Genomic DNA, 25493 nt, shown 5'->3' with positions numbered 1-25493 from the left:
TGTATACTTGAAAGACGCTTAAGTGTTCCATAAGATGATAGATAGCTTTTCTGTCCAGACTTAATGTTAAGATGTTACAGTATTAAACCTGTTCATTAACTCTCTACTGGCTAAACAGTAACTCTAAATAACATTTATTCCTCCACTGGAGTCAGTAGGTAATAGCTGTGAGATGGGGTACAGTTCAGTGATAAAACTGGCAGAAAATTAATATTCTTTAGTTCAGTTTCCCCCACTTAACAAAAAAGAATAAACAAAGTCCGGGGAGGTTGTGTGGTTTGTCTGCTGTTGCTTCCTTCACGAACACTGCAAGTTAGAAGTGAGCCTCTGAATTGCTTTCACATTCCAGGGAGCGTTCTAGAGATGCAGGTAATGAGTACGAGGGACGTGGCCACTGCTCGCGGGAGGCTTAGGTGGCTTTGTAGTTACTACGAACAGTAAAAAGTTACTAATAAGTGAAGTAACTTACATACTTTCCTAAGGATGCCGGAGGATGTAAACAGGAAACTGAGGCAGAAAAAAATCATAGGGAGGCCTCCTTGAAGAGAGGTGCTCGGGACAAACCCCGCTCGAGCTGATCGCACGCGGAGGCCTCAGGAGGAGCCGCTGAGCCTCGCGAGCGGAAATACCGAGCACACCCGGGGGTCCTGCTCGTCGGAGGGACAGAAGGGATCACAGTGCCACGAGTGTGTCCAACGAGGGAAGGGGAGAGAGTGGTCCAAGGTGAGTCCAGGAAACAGTCCAGAGCTGTAGGTCCTTCACGTCACAGACTGTCCTCTTGTCTGAGTGTAAATGACACGGAGGCACCTGGATGGGTAAAAATAACTCGCATTACCTCTGCAGCTCTGGAGCCGGGGACAGTAAAGGAGCTGTTAAAGGAGAAGCCCTCGAGTTTCCAGAGGGAAAGAAGAATCCATATCCGGTGTCACCTCTGAGATTTACAGAGGGTTGCTTCCTGCCATTGTTTCTCCCACAAACGATCGGAAGCCACTTCTTTGTTTCCTTTTCAAAATTCTGCACTGTGTATTTTGCCTTTACTGAGCTGCCGTAAAGACCGGGCGGTCAGGAACGTGTGCGAGGCCTTGAAGATTCCTTTCCGCGTCCTGAGACTCCACCTTCCCTTTGGGAACCTTTGGGAGAGAAGTTGAAGCTGTCTTTGTTGGGTTGCTGTTCATTTTCTGGGCCCTGCTCGTTGTGTCCAGCGCGCAGACACCGCGTGCCGGCTGGCGGTCGGGCGTTACAGACCCGGCTTGGTGACTGCGTGGCGAGGTGATGAGCAGGTATAAGCGTTGGGCACTCCGTGAGCTCTGGGAGAACCTGCGAGCTGCTTTACTTCGGACCAGAGTGGTGGGCCGGGTGACCTTCTGTCAGATTGTAGGTCCTGCTTTCAGACCATGGTTCGAGTTTATATCCATTTACGCTTCTTAGAGTGAGCATGGAAGATGGTGTGGCGGAGAGCTGCTTCAGCCCTCCCCCGGCAGGAGGGGGAGCGGGGAGGGTGTGTTTCCCCTCCTGGGTGAATGCAGTGGCCCTGCGGCTAGGCTGGTCTACACGTAGCCTGTGCAGGACAGGCCACTTCTGCTCTGTCTTTGGGGAGTGTGTGCTTTTGGGATCAAGCTACCATGCAGAGCCGTCAAGTTGGCCGCCGAGAAGTTCCAGCTTTCTGGTCTTCCTCACCAAAATGCCAGACCGATGGAGCGAGGCCTTGGCCCTTCCAGCCCTGGTCATACCTGACCACAGCCCCAGGGAGACCACAGGCTGCCCGGTCAGTCCACAGACTCGGTAGAAGTCATGAATGGCTGTTGTGGGTTTTAGCCCCAGAGTTTTGGAGTGGATTGTTAGCAACAGATAACTCAAAAAGGACAGGGTCTTTCATATCCAGCCCTGGGGAATTGAAGCGAGGCGGGTTCAGCAGAACCACCTCCTGTAGGTGAGCTTGGGGGAGCGCAGGGTGGCCCAGTGCGTGCACAGCTGTCTCCCTGGAGGTTGGAGCTGGGGAGCGGCGCGCGCAGCGGGCAACCAGCCGGTCCGGGGATACACTTGGTGTGCACAGCTGAGAAACAGCTGCAGGGGCCCCGCGGACAGGGAAGGGTGGGTGTTTCGCTCTCAGGAATGGAATTATTCAGCTTGAAGGGAAAAGACACTTTAAAGAAATGCATCGTATCCTTAGGAGCTGCAGGAGGAGAAGCGTTCTTCGCCTAGGCCTGCACCAAGACCCGGTTCTTTGTTAAAATCTGATTTAGTAGGTGGGTAGTGAAGCGCTTCTTCCAAATAATAAAGAATGGCTTCCTGTGGGGTGATCGTCTCCTGTGGGGTGATTTGCTTCCTTCTCAAATGCGAGTGGACTTCAGTGTTGAGTAAACTTTGAGGGAACTGTGTCCTGTAGGCCTCTGTAGCTGTAGCGGTTAGTAAAACGCTGTGTACGTAGTAGGTGCTCGGTAAAAAAAACCAAACTCAGTTTGTTTTTTATATAATTCGATTCATATTACACATGATTTAATTAAATTTGCTCCAAAGCAAAATCTGCTCTTGCGTTTAAAATCACAGCAGACAGTATAAGTTTCAGACCATGCCTCTGTACTTGAACACATGTTCTCCATGTTACGTGATTAACCACCCCACCACATGCACACACATACACACACACACACAATTACATAGTTTCAGAGCACAAGTGAAGGATTTCCTGTTTCTTGAGTAATCTGAAAAGATACAAAGCTCACATCCTCCATCCTGAGCATGAATAGGTCTATAAGGTCCTCAGCCAGTTGGATGCTCAGTCTTCATTCCTAGGGAGTCAGGGTCCGGCAGCTGTGTGAGCTCCCGGCCCCATCCCAGCAAGGCCTGAGTCACCTGCATGTAGTGAGGGCGGCTGCTGCTGCTGGCCAGCCTGTCCCTACAGGCTCAGTAAGCCCCGGCCCTCACCTGTTAATTGGCCCAGACTTGTGAGTCACAGGTCTCTGATCTGGAGAGGGATGAGACAGATGAGGGCAGGAAGACTTGGAACCTCTGGGATTCGCAGCCCTGGCCACTAAGTAGGCTCACCAGTGGGCAGCTGATGTCAGTGGTGACCAAGTCCCAGCTCATCCCTCCTCTTTCTGGCACTTTATGGACCAGAGCCAGAAGCAGCATCTTGTCATTTCAAGTCTTTGGTCTCATCTCCCACTTCGTCTACTAATGTTCTGTTAAAGAGCCTTTGTCAAGTCAGTAGGAAGAAAAATTAATACTGGCTTTACATGTCGGTTCGGCTTGCAGTTTCAAAAATAGCCTGCCTTTATAAAGCACTAGATTTAAGGTCCTTTTTCTGCCACTGCTGTGACCCCCTGTCATGACAGTTTTCAGAGTTCACTTCCGTGTGTGTGAAACGACACACTTGCATAAGAGTCTCTGAGAAGTGAGTGTTACATATGTGTTCTTGTGCTTTACAGATGGGCCTGATTATATTATCGATAATAGCTTAGATATGTCAAGGTTGGGTTTTTTTTTGTTTGTTTGTTTTGTTTTCTTTCTAGAAAAGCTAGAAAATGTCTAGGGTTTCTTTGATTTTGTTTTTTGCCCCCAAGATGACTCCAGAAGGATTTTAGCCTGAAGCAGTTGAGGAAGGCCACGTGCTGTCAGGAACAAAGTCAGCCTGAACTGTGCACACGTCGCTGGCCCTGGGTCTGTCCTGTGTCGGAACGTGTTGGGTGTCTCTGGGTCCGAACTTTGATGCGGTCGTGCTGAGGCCTTTTGATCCCGTAGACCCTGTCCTGCTGTTGCTCAGATATTTCTGTGTAGAAGGACTCTGTCTTTGCCCTGGGGAGTGTTTATTGCTCAGTGTCAGGCTCCGGGCTGGCTGTGCTCCTCGAGGCTTCCACTTGCCAGCCAAGCAGCCGGGCCAGAAGGGGGGCTTCGCGGCAGGTCTGAGGAAGAGCACTTGTTGAGAAGAAAGGGTACTTGGCTCTTGAAGGGGGGAGTATGTTAGTCTTGGCTTCTCTGGGCCCACTCTGCCCGTGGGGGCTTTGATCCAAACACTCTGATCCGGTGGGTCCCTCCCAGTGGAAAGCAAAGAAAGAAATTGCTTTGAAAATAGAAGCAACAGATAAAATAGAGAGTGGTAGTTCTAGAAGAATCCCCGAGGTGGCAGAGAAAGGCCGGCTCACGCTTGCTGGGGGTGGAGGTGGAGGTGGGAAGGGGCGTGCGGGTGGAGGGGTGTGCTCCCAGATGGGGACTGTGTCGGGTTGGCTGGAGGAAGGCTGGAGCAGTGAAAAGAAAGGCTGTTGACCAGGCAGCTTGTTAATGTGATAGATCTTGACTTATCATTGTGACCGTTAGCCCTTTTCCAGTAGTTAGTTGCTAGATATTAATTGCTGACCAGGTCACTGGTTACATTCGCATCTGTGGCCTGCTCTTGAGTGCATATGAATGGGGTGATTAAGGCCTGTGGTTTTCAGATTTTGCTCCCATGGCTGCTTCTGAGATTTTGCAGAAATTCACCTGAACTTCATTTTTATTATTTCTGACCTTTACCAACGATAAAGATGGATATTACACATTTAAACATACAAAGGGTGTAATGATAAAATGTCCTGTGAGTATTTTCTGTATTTTAAGTTTCTGCATATGCTGTTAGAAATTCATTGGTATTTTCTTCTAGCTTATTTTCAACTCCCTCTGGATCACTGTAATATTTTAACATTACCTGGTTAGATTAGCTTGGGCAGGTTATGGTCCAAAACTTCCAATTTTTATAAGCACCCGAGGTGGTCCATGGTCTGCTTTGAGAAACCTTGGCCTAAGAAACATTGAATGATGTCTCATAAAAACTGATAGCCTCAGAAATACTTTTTCCCTTGATTTTTTTTTTTTAAGATTTTTATTTATATATTTGACGGGAAGATCACAAGTAGAAAGGCAGGCAGGGGAGGGGGGGAAGCAGGCTCCCTGCTGAGCAGAGCGCTGGATGCGGGTCTCCATCCCAGGACCCTGAGATCATGACCTGAGCTAAAGGCAGAGGCTTAACCCACTGAGCCACCCAGGTGCCCGATTTTCTCACTTGATTTTATTTTCAGCTGCAGTATCATTATTGGAGAAATATCAAAGAAGCCTTTATTTTTTTAAATGACCCAATAAAACATTAATGTTGAATGTTGAAGTGTGTCTGTAATCCTGAATAGTTCTTTGATAGCACTGAACTTCAGGTAGACCTAAAAAGTTAAGGGAGGCTTTCTCTGCATTGGAAATTTCACAACGAACAGCTTATAATGTAGCCAGTTCTGGAGTTTGGACTAAGGGTAGCCAAAGCCATATGAAGATCAGAAACTTTGGAGGCACCTTAACTCTTTTTCCACGTCCACCCGGTGGCCAGGCCCTGCCCATTCTGCCCCTTGCAGTGGTCCCTTCCTCCTTGGCCCCCCACCACGGCCGTGGTCAGCTTGCTATCTAGGACAGTAGTTCCCTAACTGGTGAGAGTCCTCACCACCTCCAGACTGACTCCTCTCATCTGTCTTGCACGGTGTAGCCCAGGAGTGTCATCTTCTCAACGACAGATACCTGCTCCCTTCTGCCCAAACCCCAGAGTGACAGTCTCTTACCAATGCCATAAATCGGCTTGAGATTCCTGCCTTGTGCTCCAGCCCGTCCCCGCGAACGTTCTCTGACAGAGTGCCCTTCTCCCCACGTGTGTTCCCCACGGCCTCCCTGCTCGATCGAGCTGCCCTCCCCCCTTTCACTTGGTCCCTCACTCACGAGACTTTGGTTCCCTCAAGGTGCTCTGCTCCTAGCTCCCTCTGGCCCACGTATGCTCGCAGATCTGCCTTCTCTCAGACTAGGTTGAAAATTTTTAGTATAGGAACTTGGAGGTTTCAGAATAAAAAAAACTATTCACATAGTGACTATATGTTTGGCTTCTTTTACTTAAATGTTTATTAGTTATTAGTTAAGGTGAGGGAGTCCAAGGGGATATCTCCCCCTTTTCCTCCCATAAGAGCTTACAGTCGAGGGGGAGAGGCAGGTACAGGAAAGGGGAAGGATGGTGTGCGCTCAGAACGGTAGCGAGCGTTCAAAGCCGGGGGAAGACGGGACGAGAAGCTGTGGGTTCTCACAGCTGAGGGAAGCCAGAAGGCTGCAAAGAAAGACGGGTGCGAATGGGTCTTGAACGCATGGGATTTAGAGCCCTGGAGAGCGCATTCTAGCAAGAGGCTTGGGGACAAGGAACTCTTAACCTGCGTGGGTCAGTGTTGGAAATGAGGTAGGGGGGAGAGGAAGCGGGACTTCAGACGGAGGTGGAAGCAGGTGCGTGTGAGATGCTGTTGGCTAGTACATCAGCATCTTTTGCTGGTGCGAGGGGAGGGCACTGGGCCCCTTGAGGGCTGGGGTTTCGAGTCGTTGTCCAGGATACATGACATGGTCGACTGTACTTGATTTGACAAGAATTTGCTCTGTCTAAAGCAGCAGTTAGCAGACGTTTTCTGTAAAGGGCCAGAGAGTAAATATTGTCAGGCCTCCATTTAGAGTCTGTTGAGAACAGACCGCGTTATACATTGTTCGTTGTGAGATACGCAGACCGTGAGTGGAGAGGAAGCCCCTCTGAATTTCTTGGTCTCCCTGCTCTAAGCTGGGCAAAGCGTTCTTGGCAGGACTCTGTCCCATCCATCCTGGAGCGTAGTCTGCCGTCAGGACTCCCATCCAAGTTAGAATCCGCAGCGTATCAGGAGCCACTGTGGGTGTCGTTTGTTTAAGTTGGGAGAGGCCTCCCAGTGGCCTTCATGGTGGCCCCACCTGTCTGTTGACCGTGCGGTTGTGTGCGTGTTGTCACATGTAGCGAAGAGAGGGCGGGGGGATTACTGGCCTGGTCACGTATGCTTGCTTGGCGGGACCTCGAGCAGGTGCAATACAGAAAAGTGGAAGGTATGAGCTTGGCACCAGGGTTCCTAGTTTGCTTTGAGTAAATAAAGGAAAGCTGGTGGTCACTCCAGAGGCTGGTTGGGCGGGGTGGGGGGGGTAGGCATAAATGCAGGTCTGTGGGGGCTGGTGAGCTGTATAGTCGTATCCCTTGGACATGCGGACTCATGGAGCCTTTCCAGAAAGCTGCCCCTGTGTTTTCGGTAGGAAATTATCAGCAGCAGGGGAGGAGCAGAGGGAATTGGAAATGAGGGCTGAATCGGAGAAACAGTCTTTTTAAATTAAGTACTCTCTTTTTTCTGCATCTATACGCACTTTATGTATGTTCATCATAGACACATTCAAAAGGAGGAGAACCAGCATGGCTCATGCTCCTGCCGTCCAGAGAGAGTCAGCAGAGAGAGTCAGTGCTCCTTCTCTGCCGCCTCTTAGAGGGCGCTGAAAAGGTGGAATTGAGTGAAACACTAATCACAGAGTGACTGACTTCATCATTGACTACTGTCCACTTCTGTCGCACTTCCTAAACTCTGCTGTCCTTTCAGTTCTGTACCCCCCTCCTCTTCTTTAGTCTGGAAGGACTAGGCCCAAGGAGACGGCAAGTCTTCAGCAGAACGCCTCCGTTGGCATCACTGTGCAGAACGTTAAAATCCGCGGAGTGACTTGTTTCCTGTTCCCTGACCCTCTGCCTTCTTTTCATCATGGTTTTCTCGTCCTCTTTGCCCTCGTGCCTCCCTCCTCCTTCAGATTCTTTCAGGCATCAGGCACTCTCCCCTGCACCTCCTGGCCCTCTAGGCCCGAAGACGGTGCTGAGATAAGTGGTGTTTCCTGAACGGGTCCACAAGAATTTGCCCTCGCCTTTGGAAAATCGTGTTGGAGGAAAAAAAAAAAAATGCCTGTCTCCCGCTCAGTACTTTACAGGGACCTGTTGGAGCAATTTTAAAATTAAGAAACCTAATTTTTAGGTAAGAGGCCAAGTGGTTCGAAGTCTTTATTTTACAATTCCAACAAAATGTCGACGTGAGCAGTACTTCGTTTCTGCTCTTTTACTTTTCCATGCGTTCATCGCATCTGGGCAACGAGGAAGGTTTTCTAGGCTGGCTAAAATGCTGTCCTTCAGCTGGTAAATCTGGTTCTACCACCTAAGAGCAGGGCCAGCAGCTCTTTCTAAAAAATCTTTCTCATGATCTTAAGTGAGCCATTTTTTTTTTCCCCATCTGTTTGATTTTAAATGCCACTAAAATTTAACACTCCCAAGAAATTTAAATGAATGTGCTTAATGGTGAAGAAAAAAAAATTTGTGAAATAACTATTTACAGTGACTAAAATATAAGGTAACTCAGTACCTTTTGGATAAGATTAATGGATTTAAATAAGAAATGTACACTCATGGAATGGTTGAATGAATGAACAAATGAATTTTGGTTTGTATGGCTGTTGTCCGTGAGCTGACCTACCTGGGCTTGAGGCATTGAGCTGTCTTGCAGGTCTGGGTGCCTGACTGAGTGGGAATGTTCTCGGTGGGCAGGGCAGAGTGGGTCAGACTGCTGTAGCATTCTGCAGTTAGGCCTGTGAGTGTCTGAGGACTCGTGTGATGGCCTTCCCTTTCCTGATTACGGAAGGAAGAGGAGCCCAAGGGAATACAGGGCGCTAGAACACAGCGGAGGGAATTCCCGTCTCTTTCGGGCTGTGTTGTGCCTCAGAAGCAAAATCTCAGTGGGTTAGACGACGAAGATGTATTTCCTTGTTCATGATACATGTCCAGCGTCTGTCAGCTGGGGAACAGTGCTCTTTGTGGCCCCCAAGAGTCCCCCCATTGATGACCTCTAACCCTGATGCATGCTTCCACCATCACTGGCGTGGGGGAGAGAAACATGACACGGTGCACATTGTTCTAGAAGGCTTCTGCCTAGCTCCAGACTGGGGAAATGAATCCCTGTCACTGCCCAGAAGGAAGAAAAATGGGATACCTGAGAACAGCCTTGATGACCACACCACACCCCATTCATCCCACGTAATGGTGCTGAGGCTCTGGGGCAGTAACAAGTCCCTCCCCTTACAGAGTCCTGGCAGGCAGTGTCGCCTCCCCCAACCACGCTCTGGATTCATAAGACGTCCCTCTTGAGAAAGTAGCTTGCCTCGCCCCTTCATCATGAATAATTTGTGGGTTGAAGATGGGTTGAAGTCCTAACCCCAAAAGCGTAAAAATGTGACCTTATTTGGGAACAGGGCCTTTGCAGACATAGGCAAGGGAAAGTGAGGCCATCCGAGTGGGCCCCAATTCAGTATGTCTGGTTTCTTTATCAAAATAGGGAAATTGGGGGACACACACACACACGTAGGGAGAACACCATGTTACGGTGAAAGGCAGAGGTCAGGGTGATGAAACAGAAGCTGATTGCCGAAGACGGCCGGCAAACCTCCAGCCGCCAGGGGACGGGCACGGAACCCATTCTCCTTCACAGCCCTCAGCGAGACCCAGCCCTGCTGACAACTTGGTCTCAGACATTGGCCTCCAGGACTCTGAGACCCTTAGTTCTGTGGCTGAAGGGGGATAAGTGAGCCTTAGCAAACTCATCCGCCCATCGGCGTACTTCGTATCACTTTTGCCGGTCCTGGCAAGGACAGCTACAGGGGAAATGAAAACAGGAGCCAGCTTGGAGAAGTGTTGAGTCCTCGGCACGGTGAGGTCTCGAGCTGCTCGCAGAGAAACTCTGTTGGAGAAATCTCCGTTATTCCAAACCCCCACCCCCCACCCCCGAAAGTACCTTTCAGCAAGTGTTTCTCACGTGACAGCCCTGGAAATGAAAAGTAAAATATGTTAGTGGATACTCAGCATTAGCAAGAGGAGGAATTCAGGGGAGAGTGTAGCCACATGAACAGTCTGTTTTATTATGCTCTTGGGGGGGGGGGTTATCCAGAAAGAGAACATTTCTGTGGGATATAAAGCCTTGGGGGCAGGAGTTGGTTGTATCTGTGATGGGGGAAGGGAGCGTTTATACAGGTGCGCGTGCTGGCGGCCACCATCCGGGGGTGCTCTCCCGTGCCGTGGCGGCGTCCGGTCTTCGGGGCAGGCTGACTCTGCATCACCCGTGACTCTCAGTAAAGATAACCTTGCCAAATACTTAATTCTACTGCTTTGAGAAGCTTTTATGTAATTGATGCTTACAAATTAAACTACTTTGCTAAGCTGTATGTCTGGATATTTTAATTGTAAACCTATTTCTTTACGTCCACTGTGGCGAGGGATGCTGGGGACGCTGTCCGGTGTTCGTGGTTGACCCTGCAGGTTATACGTGACCGGATTGCTGTGTGACCAGGTACCAGGCTGTGAACTCCGGGTGCTGGTCACCTCCTGTGCTCTCCCCTGTGTGTGTGCGTGTGTGTGTTGTCTCCTCTCTCTGCATACATCACCTATGCACACACTCTGTCCTTGGAATACAGGCTAATATCTTTCAGGATCTACATAATAGAAAAACATTCTGAGTAGATACATTAACCCTTTGCTAACCTATCAGTGCTAGAGAAGGAGGTGCTTGGTGATGACCGAGCTATCCTTTTTCCCCAAATAAAGTTCTCCCCTTCTGATGACTTGTGAACCCTGGATTTTGTACATCTCTTTTCCTGATGCTTCTGATGCTGAGCTGTACTGACTGGTGGTCGTGTTTCTAGGAAGTGGGCCATTCTGATGATCTCTGAGAAGCCAACTCCGCAGTGAAACGGCGTGTGCAGGTGTGTTTCAGAGCACACAGATTCACGCGCACCCATGTTCTTGGTGCCCTCTTAGCCACTGATTGGATGTGTGTGAAATTTAACATTTCAGAGTGGTAGAGTTCTTACTCAAGCCCAGATGTGTTGTGATGGTGCGTGGCTTTTTTGTGAAGATTTGTATGTATTTCTTTACTGTTGGTTTTGTTTTGTTTTGTTTTTAAAGACAATCCTGTCTGATTATGTTGGCATAATTACCGTGATAAGTGCTTTTTGAAGTTAGTAAATGTTGTTCTGTTGGTTGGTTCTTTAACTGTTCTAGAGTTATTAACTTAAAGTTAGTGAATTCTGGTCTGTTTTGTGGGTACATGTGCTATCCTGAAATTATATGCCCAAACTGTTGGGAAAATACTCTGTTGGTTCTCATTAAATATGTTAGACTTTCTTTATAGCCTCCAAAGAGGAATATATTTTCTGAAACATTTCTTAACCCAGGGGTGAAATGGATGCTAGAGGTTGTTTCATCTTGTGTTAAAGGAACGGTAATAACAGCGATTGGCCTCATTGGGAGAGAGCGTTAGAGGCAAACATAATCATCCTGCTTTTCACACTTAATTGCAAAGCATCTCTTGGCTGTCATGTTGCAGAAACAGACTTAAAGATTCCGTTTGAGGTTTTACATGGCTACACGATGGCAGAAAGAAGCAAGGGGCCGTTTCTTTGTAGTTGGAGATCATCTTTTATAGTTTCACTTGATGGCGAAAATGAAGATCGATCCCCACTTTGGTCTGTGACTGGGTGGTTTTCAACACGGAGACTTGGCGAGAGCTCTGATGGGCCCTTTCTCATTCCTGAACTGAGTTCGCCGGGGAATTGTAACAGTCACTTAGGGCAGGGAAAGCGGAAGAGCGAATTTAATTCCGGGACGCTGAAATCTCTTTGAGAAACAACAGATTGTTCTGACGCTGTTGTACAACGCATTTCCTTGGGATATTACAGCGCCGTTAGGAATTCTCTTTCCAGAGTCTTCACATACGTCTTTCTGTACAACATAATGGTCTTTCTGTACAACATAATGACTGTCGTTGGGCACGAAGTCATCCCCTTTGTTGGGGGGAGCCTTGGACTTTGCTCCCTATGTTCTTTTCCACAGAGTCTGGGTTTCTGCCTCATATACCTCTAGAGGATTATTATGTACCAAGGGTTGTGGAATCTTCCTCTCCTTTAGCTAGATACTGCCTAGCTTTATTGTTGCCTTGGGTTTCTATTTTTTGTTTGTTCCCATTATGTAACCAGCCAGTAGAGCTGTGTCTCCCTGTTACTAAGCAGCTCTCCCAAGTAGCACTGAACGTACTCACAGGTGAGGCGTTTGCAGGCGTTCCGAACATGTGGTCATCGCCACCCTGACTTTTCGCTAGCGTTATTGCAAAGTTGAAGGAGTGGTCCCTGCACTCAAGAAGTGGACATGCTATCTGGGAAGCTAAGACTAGCATCTCAAACATTAGATAATAGGTATTTGCTTATGGAATTCTGTCAAAATTAAGGCTATCTGTGTGTATACATCCGTGTCGGGAGACCGTGTGTTAAGACCTATCCTGTTGTAAGCGTTTTGCCTTATGAGAGTAAATATTGCTCTTAAATTCAGTTTCAACCCTCTTATTTATTTAAATGTGGAAAAAATATAAAATCCTAGTTCGTACTACAATAAATGACCAAAGCTTTATACAGTTACCCTGTCAGCTGTAAGTTTTGATGTTTTGAGTTTATACTGATCTAGTGTTGTTTTCCAGTGAGAATGTGAACATTTCCTTACAATCTGATCATAATAGCATTTATCTTCAGGATGTGATACCCTTGTATGGTGAGTCTTTTGATGTGTTAAATCGCCACCTGCAGTAGTAGTAGTAATTTTTGGTCTTAAGAAGATGTTTAAGGGAAGTCAGAAGAGGGTGGTTTGGGGGGGTTCCTAGAAGTCATTTTCAGTGAGCTGAATTTTTTTTACCAACTTCAATCCTTACTCCCTCACTGCCCTAAATAACTGAGGGTTAAGGTACGCAAAATTTCTTTAGATTTATCTTAATTTTATAATGATTCTTAATAGTGCTGTTTGTTTTTTCCATCTGATTCTGTGCCCCTCTGAATCTTTCTAATCCAGCTGTGCAGGGGACCCTGGGTACCTCTGTCAGTTAAGCATCTGACTTTGGCTAAGGTCATGATCTTGGGGTGGTGAGATTGAGCCCTATGCTGGGCTCAGCTCTTAGCGCAGAGTCTACTTGTCCCTCTGCTCCTATCCCCTGTTCGTTCTCTCTCTCCCTCTCTCTCAAATAAAGTCTTTTTAGGGGTGTCTGGGTGGCTCAGTCGTTAAGAGTATGATCCTGTCCCAGGCTCAGGTCCTGGGATCGAGTCCCTCGTCAGGCTCCCTGCTTAGCAGGGAGACAGCTTCTGCCTCTCCCTGCTCTTCTGCCTGCTTGCACCATCTCTCTCTCTCTTTGTCAAATAAATAAGTCTTTAAAAAAAAAAAAAGTCCATCTGTGTGATCACATGATTGGGTTAAGATCTGCTGCAGTCATTCTGGTGAACTCTAGATAACTTTCTCCTGGTTGGAGCCATAGACCTATTTCTGTTTGCATTATTCTGACCCACATCACGAAGGAAGTAAATCTGTAAATGGAAAGAATATTGGTGAAGATGCCCAGGAACTTTCTGGGTTACATGCAGGTTCTTTCTTGTCTTTTGTCTCATTTCCACTCATTTGCTCAGCATTACCTCACTTGCCACCTAGTACTGTGTATTGAAGTTAACACAGTAAATACTGGTGGCCTGGACTAATGAATTAAATATGCCTGGGGCCTTTAACTGGAAAATGTAGCTTTTATTATTTGTCAGTTTCTGGGAACGTGGACTTTTATATCAAGTTTTTCGGCCCGAATGCCTAAACTTTGCCAGTGTTTTAAGAGTTACTGTAAGTTGTTACTTTCATTTGGTTATCTGGAGGGTCGGGGGTGGGGATACCTGCTTAGGTAAATGGTGTTCGCCATGCTAGATGGTCTGTTAGTGTTGTTGGAAAATACACAAAAATCCACCAGGCAAATTGACATCTTTTACCTTATAGAATTTTCTAGCCTTGGGTTACTTCCCACGCCTTCAGTCTTCTCCTAAGGCCAGGCTCTGGTCCCACTCAGTTAAGATAGAAAGAAATCAAAGGGTGGCGTGTGGGTTGTTCAGTCTGTCAAGCATCCGACTCTTGATTTTGGCTCACTCCGGTCACGATCTCATAGTTACGAGTTCAGACCTGTGTCATGCTCTGCACTGGGTGTGGAGCCTGCTTGGGATTCTCTCTTTCCCTCTCTGCCCCTCTTCTCCCCATCCCCCACTTGTGTGCTCTTCTCTCTCTAAAAAATAAAACAAAGATGTTGAAGAGGGGAGTCTGGGTGGCCCATTCCATTACGCATCTGACCCTTGATCTCAGCTCAGATCTTGATCTCAGGGTTGTGAGTTCAAGTATCACAGTGAGCCCTATACTAGGCATGAAACTTACCTAAAAAAAAACAAATAAAAACTTAAACAAACAAAAAAAGATAGAAGTCAATAATAGAGATCACCTACAAAATCTGTATAATAAATAGTCAACTCTCATTCAGTCATACTGGATGGGTATTCCTAACTGCTGTCCGGGAGAAATTCTAGATTAGTCCAGTTTGTACAACCGACTTTACCACTCTAGATCACAGATGTTAAAACCTCTCCTTTTTTTTTCAAATAGCAAACACTTTTCATCAGGCTATTTTATGAAAGCTGAATGTGGAAATTAATGTAAATTCTAGGTGAGCTGTATTTCTAGGGGGTTGTTCGCTTATTTTTTTTTTTTTCAATACTTTACCTTACAGATCTCATTCAACCAGTAGGTTTAATGAGCTGTTATCTTGATGACACACTAAGTAGAATATTTATTAAGTATAGTCTTCTCACTTCTGAAAAAACAATTAACTTCTCCATAGCAGTATACAATTTCCATATCTTTAAGTTCTTAAATATTTTTGCATACATTTCGGAAATACTGAAGCATTTTGCATATAGGTGCGCTTTCATATCTCTGCAGGGTCAGTGTATTTAAGTCTAGGGTAGTGAAGAACACACATTTTGGTCATGGAAACCTTTACATCGTCAGCCCTAAATTATTTTTGCTCATTTAAGTATTATCAAATGCGCTCTAGATACGTTTTCTGAGTATGTCCCTACAGAGGTGCTGAGTTCTGTAGAATGCAGGGGACCCCACTCTCGTCCTCAGACTCAAGGTGAGCTGCCAGCACTCCCGTAAAGGTGCCATCTTCCAGACATTTACTTGACATCTGTGAAACTCTGCGGTCGTTCTCTGAAAAAAGAATTTTATGTAAGGTAGTTCTTAAATATTTTATATAAAATACCACGTTCTTTCCATTCTCCCCCCCCCCCAACTTGTCAGTTTCGTCAGAAGCTTGTGTCAGTGGTGGTTTCTTAAAGATAAAGGCATTTTGTGAAAATAATAAAATATCCTGTTGATACCATGGCCTCTAGCAGCAGAAAACAAAGTGTTCCAGTAGGGGGAAGAGTGAAATGCAGCACACCCAGGGTCTCATGAAGTTAACAGTAACCCCAGCGGCTCTGGATGTAAACTGATGGCTGATCCACAGGACACAGTAGTGAGACGTGAGATGGGTCCCTTTTGAATAAGCCTTCATGTGGTAAACGCCGCTGTGCCAGACATTATGGCTGCAGTGAAGAAGACATGAGCTCTTCCTCATGTGTGTTACCTGCATTTGGGGATTTTCACGTATGGGGACCAGTGAACCGTTCAGTGTTCTTTGACATTAATCACATAACTTTTCACCCTAACACCAACGCCAAAGGAATTTGTGCTGATGCTTAATTGAAGAGCTCGGAGAGCTATTTGAAAACACTTCCTGAAGTTTTTCACTGAACCCTTACAGTTTGACATTGTTCAGATTTACCTTTGTCCTCATTTAACTTTATCCTGTACAAATGCTACGGCTTAGTAAAGGTCTATATGATCACAAAGGCAACTCATAACCTAGCATGAAATTCCATTCTCATTTATTTCTGTTTGTCCACTGCCAAAGAATACAGACAACTGCATGCTTGTCTTACAGACAGATACGAGGGCAAGCTTCGGTCAGTAACTTAGTTTCAAAGATGGAGCTGAAGTCAGTTTATGTAAAATAAATGCACAAGAGAGAAGAGAGCAAAACGTACTATTACTCTTCTGGTATGGGCTTCCTGCCCATGGGGTCCATGGAGTGGAATTGTGGGAGACATCTCAGAGGATGCCATCAATCCGTAGGTGACATTTGTCTGCCTGATTATGAGTTCACATCTGTATAACAGGACATTTCTGAACAAATTAAAGTAATGAGATTCCCACTTTATATAGCAGAATCTAAACTCACAATTCACAATGCTTTTCATGCTCCCAGGCTATTCATAGAATTTTGATACATAAATATTTTTGAGGGGTGCCTGGCTGGCTCAGTGGGTGGAGGAACGTGGGACTCTGGGTCTCAGGGTGGTGATTTGAGCCCCACATCGGGCATGGAGCCTACTTAGAAACACTGTAAATATTTTTGAGACTGAGGTCTACATGAGTTTTGTAGTACGTATTTCCACTTGCTTCCTTCTGCATCATAAGTTTTGTCAAATCGAAAACCTCAAACTTGGGCGCCTGGGTGGCTCAGTGGGTTAAAGCCTCTGCCTTCGGCTCGGGTCATGATCCCAGGGTCCTGGGATTGAGCCCCACATCGGGCTCTCTGCTCCGCAAGGAGCCTGCTTGCTCCTCTCTCTCTGCCTGCCTCTCTGCCTACTTGTGATCTGTCTGTCAAATAAATAAATAAAATCTTTAAAAAAAAAAAAAAAACAACCCTCAAACTTGATGGACAGTTGAGTCAGTGTAGTAGGGTTTTAATTCTGGTGAGTAGCCTTTCGTAAGTCATGTGTGCATACACATCTTTGTTTTGCTGGGAAGAACAATGAGTAAGCCATGGGCAGAGCTCTTCTGCTCTAACACAGATGGTGGGAAGAATTTTCTTAGAACTGTTTAAAAAAAGAAAAAAAAAAGAGGCAATAATGATAGTCATGTGGCCTGTTCATCCTCGAGATTCATTTACAGCTGAGCATGATCTTGAATATTACAAGGAAATAAGCTTTAAAAATCAAATTACAGTAGAACTTTGCCAATTCATGCCTGACTAATTTGCCCACCCAGTAAGTAGTTCTTCCTGAAATCTTGCTGTTCTTCTACTGACTTTGAGAAAAATGTAATAACAGGCTTCTGGGGAAGGCTCATGTTCCTTTTTCTTTCAAGGTTCATTGTGAAAAATATAATGCTATACCTTAAGGTATCATAAACAAATAAAAGAGAACACAAATCTGTCTGGCAAACCATGAAGGGAGAGAAAGCATCTGCTGAAGGCTGGGTTCTGTCGTCTTTCTTATTTTTAACCGTAGGATGTTTTTAAGAAAACGGACCATAAATTTTCATATTGTAAAATAAAATTATATAAAAGCAATAAACTGTAGAGATAAACGTCAGACAGCCTGTGTAAGGCTGTGAGGTGGGCTTTTAACATGATTTAGTAATAGTTTTATGGTAGAATTTTGTTCTATGGTCAGAGTGACTTAACTGTTCTCTGTAGGTTCATTGTGGTGTCCACTGAGACCTTTGGCTTGCTATTTGCAAAATAAAGGAAATTTCAACTCAATGTTGACTTTGTTTCTAGAACTCTGCTGGGTGCTGGCTAGATACGTACCAGTAGACCATGGTAGGGTTTTTAAATTTTATTTTACTGAGGTCCTAATGAAAGTGTCTTAAACCTTGAACACTCGTCATGTAACTTTTTCTGTAGTCTAGATAAATCCTGCTAACTTGCTACCAAAACCCTGGAAGGCTCAGATGGTGAAGGGTGTGTTCTTTCTCCGGTGAGAAGATAGAAGTAGCAGCAGTTATGTCTGTTCTCAGTATGGATTCGGCTTGGTTCCTTATGCCACACATCCAGAGCTATAAAAATAAGTGTACCGACCAGAGAAAAAGGCCCATAATTAGGTACCGTCTCTGGGCCTAGGTATAGTTACAATGTAAAGTCTTTGCTCTTTTATTCTGAGAATTGAAACATTTCTGCAGTACCATTAAGTTCATTTGCATATTCAATTATCTCAGTTAGCTGTAAAAATGACCTAGATCGCTGCATTGACAAGAGTGCTAGATCATCGATGAATGCTTCCCCAAGTAAATTTGAGAGCAGATTGCTAATGTCTACCAAAGGTCACTTTGCAGAAAGTGGCTCACAGTCAAGGTTGTTGTGCGATAGCTTCACTCTTAGGTGCGTCTCGGAAGGTGCTGAGTGAAGGGGCAGCAGGTTTCTCACAGGAGATCCAGTGCCCTCGGGTGGCAGCCTTGGGGTGCATGTCCAGTATGAATGTCGTGTATGGGTGGGGGGAAAGTTTGAGAACCAGCACGCAGAAGCATCCCACTTCCTGAATTCTTCATGTTTTGATTCCTAGAATCTGCTTTTATACAGAGCTTTTAAAGGAAGGTGCCATACAGAAGTGTGTTTTGCACACAGCCTGCGGAGAGCACGCCTCTCAGGGTATAAGACGAGTCGCCCACACACTCTCGCAGGCCTTTCCTCCAGGCACAGTAGCTGCTGGAGGTGCGAGCAGCTGAAGTGGGATGAGTCTTCAGGAATGAGGGAAGGAAGCGTCCACTTGACACCTCCTCACCACTAAGTGTTTATAAAGCACCTTTAGTGTCCAAGGCCAGAAAAGGTCGTCTGTGGGTTTTACATGTTTTAGGGCTACCAGAGTTATAAAACCCCCTGAAATTTGTATGTGCTGAGTAGGAGTATCTCTGCAGCTCTCTATAAGGTTTCAGATTGTACCTTAAATCATGTATGTATGTGTGTATGTCATCTCTGCACCCAGCGTAGGGGTCAAGCTCATGACCACAAGGTCAGGAGTCGCATCCTCTACCGATTGAGGCAGCCAGGCGCCCTTCACATTCTGCCTTAAATTCAGTTCTACTTTAACTGCTCTCATCAGTCTGAAGTCTTATTCCAGCATCGTATACCACTGATACTCATGATTTCCTTGGTAGAATTAATAGAGTTGACTTTCGGGAGCATCATCCCTTAATTCTCAGGCACCCCTGTAACAGTGCAAAGTAAGATATTCAATATCTGTCTGTTTTCGTTATTAGAACATAATACTCATAACTTCCAACTCTCTAGCAGTCAGACCAATATTTTAATAAATTGATACTGCAAACCCATAGATTGGCATTTGACTCTGGAAGCTTGGAGCCTGTTAACATGCTTAGCATAAAGCAGGTGCAATAAAAATTCGTTGCATGACTGAATAAGCCGAGAAATGACTAATGGGCCAACCGTTGACGATACAGTTCAGTAATCAGGAAGTTCGGCAGGAATGTGCAGTGACCAGATTTCTTCTGCTAATCTTAATAGTGCAAAATATTATAAAAATAGGTCCACGTTCATTGTTTGGATGATCTAAAATAGATCCGAACCAATTGTTTGGCCTTCCTAACGGTAGGACAAAATAGATCATACTTCCTGTCGCCCACACGACGCCCTGCTCCTTGCAAAGGCGACCTCGCTCTCCTGGCAAAGGCGGAACAGTAGAGGGCACGAAACCTTGAAGGTCACTCCAAATGTATATAAACAACATGGGCCAGGCCCAGAGCTGGTAGAGCATCTAAAAATAGGTACGTAATCCCTTATCTTGTTGCATATGAAAACAGTGTTTATATGAAGCAACATGATTAGAAATGACGTGTGAGAAAAGAATGTCTGCAGTGTCTTCTACAGTTTGGAGCGAGAAAACATGTTAGCATGACTTTGAAGCACAGGATTAGTGCTGCTGGAATGGGGGCTGAAACTGTAGCCAGTTTCCCTTTGATGAAAAGAAACTGTTGATTCCTGCTGACATGTAACAGTCTGTCTTGTAGAGACTTGTCCTCTGGCCACAAAGTAGCACCCTGTTTTTCTGCCGGGTGTCCAGTGGGAAGCCGGCTGGTGGTGGTCATTAAAATAGAGAGGTATGTTAGCACCCCCGCCTCTCCTGTCCCCTCCCCCGCCAGAATCTTAGCTGAACACGCCAGAGGTTTATTTTTCATTCCTGCTACCTGCCAGCCCAGGTCAGTGGGCATTCCAGTCCCCGTGGTCACCCAGACCCACGGAAGCTCGCACGGGAGCTTTTCCCAGCCTCCACTCTGGCCTGACGCTTGTCACCCCCTCCTCTGAATACACTGCCCCAAACTAGAAATACGGCCCCTGCCTGACTGCCAGAGGGCTGGGAAACACCGTGCTCTCTGCATCTAGGAAGGAGAGAGAACTGAAAAGGGCTAAGCAATGATTGTAATTCATGAGCAGTATTATTTATATTAGAATCAGAGTGTGGTATGATACATCCTTCACCAGAGGGTCAGTTTTAATCAGACTGATTTCATGAAGTCCAAGTGCATGTCCGTTGGCTACTCTCTGAGCCCCGAGAGTGACTGGATGGCTAGTTTCCCGCTGCACCAGCTGACTGGCACACAGCGAATGGGTTTTTGCCTCTCGTGTTGGCCTGAGAAAGACAGCACTCTTTTCATGTCTGGTATTTTCCAGGATACTGATCTGATATATCCGTTTTTAAAGCTAAAGCATGGCTGGGTGCACGTTAAGTCGGGACAGAAAGTGTGCCATTGATAATTGTTGATAAACAGGAATTTCCAAGGATTTCCCCCCCTCGATAACAGTGAAGAGCAGCTAGGGGTGATCTTCCCTTTCTCGCTTCTCCTATCCAAACCACAGCACGTGGTGCATGCACACATTCACGTATACACACACACACACACACACACACACACACACACCCACCCCCCTTTTTTAGGAAGCAAAAATCCAAGCTGTCTGTCATCCACTGGACAGAGCCAGCTGCGAAGCTGGGTTGCCCAAGCTGTGTGGCCGTCCGTTACCTGGAAGCCTCCAGTAGGAGAAGCAGCATGAAAGAACCCAGGCTTGGGGGTTCACAGGAGGCTCAGTGAGAACTTGGACTCCCGGGTGCTACGGGCCTTCCAGTGCACACAGGAGGAACCCCCCCCACACACACCCCGAGGGTACTGCTGGCCTCAGGTGCAGAAGCATGCCGGGGAAATTAAACTGTACGTTCCCTCCCATTGCCACGTGGCTGCCGGGACTCAAGGACGAGCTGACCTTGAGCGAGTTCCTATACCTCCATCCCCGCTGCTGTCTCTCTGACTTCCCAGTGCCCTCCAGCGGGAATCCAGCTGCCTCACCGGGCTCTGGGCCTTCCTTGCCCAGGTTTCCCAGGTGGTGGGGAGGCCTTTTCCCTGTAGCTCTCGTGGGTGTTCCTTTTCCGAGGAGCTCTCGCCTGGCCCAGCCTGGGAGGGGGTCTCCTTTCTGCTTCCTCCTCAGCCTGCCGCCCCATCCCACTCCTGCTTTCCTTGGCAGGGCTCCCTCGGCCCCTCCGTGGGCACCCTCACCCACGCCTCGCTGCCCCTCTCTGCTGCCTGTAGTACTTGACTTTGGCCTCGCTCGTGGCTGGTATTACACTCTACCCTGTAGTTACCAGTATTTCTGTGTAAATCCCCCTTTACATCCTTTCCTCTAAGCTCCTGGAAGGTTAAGAGTTGTTGTAGGCATTTTCTCATACTCCACGTTGTCATGCTTTATAGTGTGACTAAATGCTCACTTAACTATTACATGAATAAGTTTGTTACATATTACTCTTTTAGCGTGAGTGAGTTTAGGGAATGTTAGCTCCTCAGTATTTAATGTTTGGTGGATGGTTAGATTACAGTGTACTTAAAAAATGAATGTCGGCAAAATAAAATTCAGTCTGGAAAGTGCAATCGTTTTACCTATAGAATATTCATCTTAAAAACACACGAATTGACACCTATGTAATTTTTTATTCTTTTGTATGAGTTTAGCTTATGATAGCCAAAAATAAACGGACCTGTCTTTGGGCTAGGATATATCTAAGGTAATAGTTTTCTCCTGAATCGTTTTTGCTGGGTTTTATCCTGTCCAGCTGGGTGATGTCCAGGAGTGTAAGTTAGGGGTTCAGAGAAAAACTGGTCAAACAAGACAGGGACATTTGTACTTGACCAGAGCAAAATTGATTGGTGTCTGCCTGGTACTCGGATTTGTTTTTTGGTTGTGGGATAATTGTATCCTTGGATTCTTCATTAACTGTTGGATCATGTTTCTTAATAGAATTACTTTGTGAAGCTGAGAACTGGCTTGTTCTGTTCTTGGCAAAATCAGTGCCCGTGTAGTTAATGCACCAGTCTCGCTGGGTTTTAATTTAAAGAACAAATTACCTCTAAAATAGTAATAAATCCCACACTGGAATAGCAAGAAGATGTCAACTGTTGCACATGGGATAATTATCATGTCATTAAAAAGCACAGTAATTTTAATAACCCAGGTTGTGTGCAATAAAGCTCGTCTTAAGAATACATCAGCTATGTGCCATGATCATGTAATAATAAACTTCTTTTTATTTATGCTCTTATTTATTTAAAGTTTTAATTAACATAGTCTAGTTTTTGCAAAACATCTTACTGCTTTTGAATCTTATATTCTCTGCTGTGTAATAATGGGTTCTTGTGATTTGTTTTAGATCTCCTGTTTACTCCAAGTAAGGGAATCTTCATATTAGGAAACCTTTCTTCTTTTTAAAGATTTATTTATTTATTTGAGAGAGAGAGAGACAGTGTATGCAGGGGGAGGCGGAGGGAGGAGAGGGAGAACAGAGATGAAGGAGAGAAGCAGCTCCCCACTGAACACAGAGCCGGAAATGGGCACTCAGTCTCACAACCCTAAGATCATGACCTGAGCCAAAAGCAAGAGTCGGGCATTTATTGACTGAGCCACCTGGGGCCCCTAGGAAATTTTGCATATACCAGTTATCTTTAGTGATGTGAAAGACCCCCCCCTTTTTTTTTTTAAGATTTTTTTTTTAAGTAATCTCCACACCCAGTGTGGGGCTTAAAGTCACAATCCCGAAATCGAGCTGATAACCCACACACTTCACTGACTGAGCCAACCAGGCGCCCCTGAAGGTCCATTTTTTACTGACCTTCATAACCTTATACTGACTTCTCATGTGAGCACAGGAGAAATCTGGTAATGAGTCACTGCTGTGGAAATGCACATCACATTTTTGGCTTGCTGCTTTTTCTCAAAATAAACTAAAGGATTCCCCTTCCTGCCACCTTCTGGTAATATTTTCTCACTTAATTTAGATAACCAAGATAATGAGAAGGCTTTCATAATCCGTGGTGGGGTGTCTTACCGAGTCTGTTGCATCTGGTCTGACTTGGATTCATTTTGGGATTCCCTTTTTTTAGAATAAATTGCGTCTGGGGTTGAGGGGAAGCACTTTCACTGCATGGCTCCAAATTCAGTGTCTTATTTTTCAGCCCAGCAGCTGTTCCTACAGATTTCTTAGGAAGGGCTGAGTAAAAATATGGCAGTTCTGAAATGAACGAAATAGTTGCTTTATCAAAAACCAGCAGCTGCCAGCATGTGATTTGATTTCTGTGCCACAAGTATTTGTTTTTCTTCGGCATTCTCACTGTCCTATATTTGATTAAACTGCTGGAGCAGGTGATTCCCCCCTCGTCCCCCCCCACACCATGTTTGAGCTCCCAGTGAAAGCACTGGAGTGATTTCTCACTGTACATTGTGTCTTCTGGTTCTAATGATCATTATTAAATGGTACTAAACAGCACCCACAACAAAGCCCTCAAGTCTTTGAACGGCCCGTGGAGCTTGGTTTTAAAAGAAACTGTGGTTCACATAAAATTTAAATCCCTCCCCACACTCAGATAGTCACGTGGCCTCAGGAACAACAGTGTGAGGAGCCCAAAAGCATGATGGGTGTTAACAGCATTTGCTTCAGGCTCGTGTGCTAACACTGTGAAGGAGGACAGTTTTAAGAGACTTGTGTGGAAGTAGATGTACAACCAGATGGCTGTTCGTGGGCTCTGAGGGCAGGCACACGAAAAGGGGGGAGAATTTTGGCTGTTGAGAAGGGATATAGCTGGCACATAATAGGGGTTCTCTTGAGAATCCTGTGAGTTTTATGCAGGGGGAACGCAGGGGGAAATAGTTGTTTTAAACAGACTTCTGAAGGGGGTTGGAGTAGAAAAAGGGATTTCATTTTTGCTTATGTCTTCTTTGCGTTTCCAGGAAGAAACTTCTTCCTGGTCTGTGAACACAGAGGAAAAGCTTTGGGCAGGATGGGAAATGTATTGGCACATCTCCACCGTTGTTACTGAGCGCCTGGGAAAGTGAGGTCGGGGCAGACCTCCAGACGGTCTCCTGATCTCGCTTGCAGAATCTGAGTTTGGCCCGTGGATAGCATTTTCATGTTGGGGGCCTGCCCAGAATAAAAGTTTGCATAGAACCTCGCAGCACCACTAGTCAGGAAGCCCTCTGGGTAAGAACGGGATGTCCCAGGCGGTTTCAGTGTTCTGCATGCACATCAGGAGCGTTCTGCTCAGGTGATCGACGGGTGAGGCATCTCCTGGAGCTTCCTTTCTTTTCCTCCTGAACATGTTTTCGGACGGGTGGTCTGCCTGTGTATGCATTTCCTGTGGCTGCTGTCTAACCAGTTACTACAGACCTGGCTCAAAAATGCAGGAACTGGGGTGCCTGGGTGGCTCAGTGGGTGCCTTCGACTCAGGTCATGATCTCAGGGTCCTGGGATTGAGCCCCACGTCGGGCTCTCTGCTCAGGGGAGCCTGCTTCCCCCTCTCTCTGCCTGCCTGCCTCTCTGCCTACTTGTGATCTCTATCCGTCAAATAAATAAATAAAATCTTAAAAAACAAAAAAAACACAGGCCCTTACTCTGTCTGCATTCTGGAGGCCAGAAGTTCAGAGTCAGTGGTACTGGGCTGTGGGGAGGCTGTCAGCAGGACTGCGCTCCCTCTGGAGGCTCTGTGAGAGAATCCGTCCCTTGCCGCCTCCGGCCTCCCGGGCTGCCAGCATCCGCTCCCTTGCGGCTGGGTCACTCTGGTCTCTGCTCTCTGAGGTCATGTTGACTGTATTCTCTGCTGTGTCAGATGTCCCTCTGCATTTCTCTTGTAAGGACGCTGGTGATTCCATTTAGGCCTACCTGGATAGTCTGCGGTCCTCTCTCCACCCCAAGATCCTTCATTTAGTCACACCTGTAAAAACCTGCAGGTGACCCATACAGGTTCCAGGGATGGGGACCTGATAGGTTCGCAGGCCATCGTGTTCAGCTTGCTATGCCCCGTTTTTGCCAACTGGGACAGCTTGCAGAGAGAACTGGAGATTTCCAATTATAACCTCCAAGGGTCATTTTACTCTGAAACTAAACTGAGTGATTATTGAGAACATATTATGTGTTGGTGCTGTTGCTAAGATACGGAGACACACAGAGCGGGGCCTGCCCCCAGGTTGTTTGTGATTTTAATGCAGGCGATGGATATGTACAGCGAGTCCTAAGAACAAGGTCGCATCAGATCCTAAGAACCAGAACATGGTACCCACAGTGACTGTTGGAGTCCCTGAGCCGCACCCTTGGCCTGCACGGATGCGGGAACATCTGACCCTGGGAAATTTAGTAGATAATCGCTCCAACCCACCCCTGATGTTTCCCACCCCATTGTTTTTCTAGCCTCTGGGTCCTTTCCCCAGAGCTTTCTCCAGCAAACCTGCCTTCCTGTGGGTCCTCATCTTTCCTCTTGGGTTGGATGGTGCATTGTCTCTTGTTTGGTTTCTCTTCTCTGATAGAACAGTGGGTCTTCAGATTCTTGAAGCAGCAGTTCAGAGATAATGCTTCTGTACGAACAGGCACGA

The 25493-nt window shown here is 46.3% G+C and overlaps 1 protein-coding gene across 7 annotated transcripts in view; it reads left to right on the top strand.

The window, feature by feature from the left end:
* NEDD4L (NEDD4 like E3 ubiquitin protein ligase) overlaps window positions 1-25493 on the top strand; it is a 335730-nt gene that overhangs the window by 216169 nt on the left and 94068 nt on the right. The window contains exon 1 of one of the 7 annotated variants that reach the window (XM_080822010.1): window positions 1203-1280. The exons of the other annotated variants lie outside the window; for them this stretch is intronic. The gene's annotated coding sequence lies outside the window, so the exon portion shown is untranslated. Of the gene's footprint in view, window positions 1-1202; window positions 1281-25493 lie in introns of those variants that run through there. 7 annotated transcript variants of the gene reach the window in all.

The sequence above is a fragment of the Martes martes genome (assembly GCF_963455335.1).
Source record: "Martes martes genome assembly, chromosome: 13".
Lineage (NCBI taxonomy): Eukaryota > Metazoa > Chordata > Mammalia > Carnivora > Mustelidae > Martes > Martes martes.
Note: the sequence above shows the minus strand (reverse complement) of the source record. Positions and strands in the feature narration are given on the sequence as shown.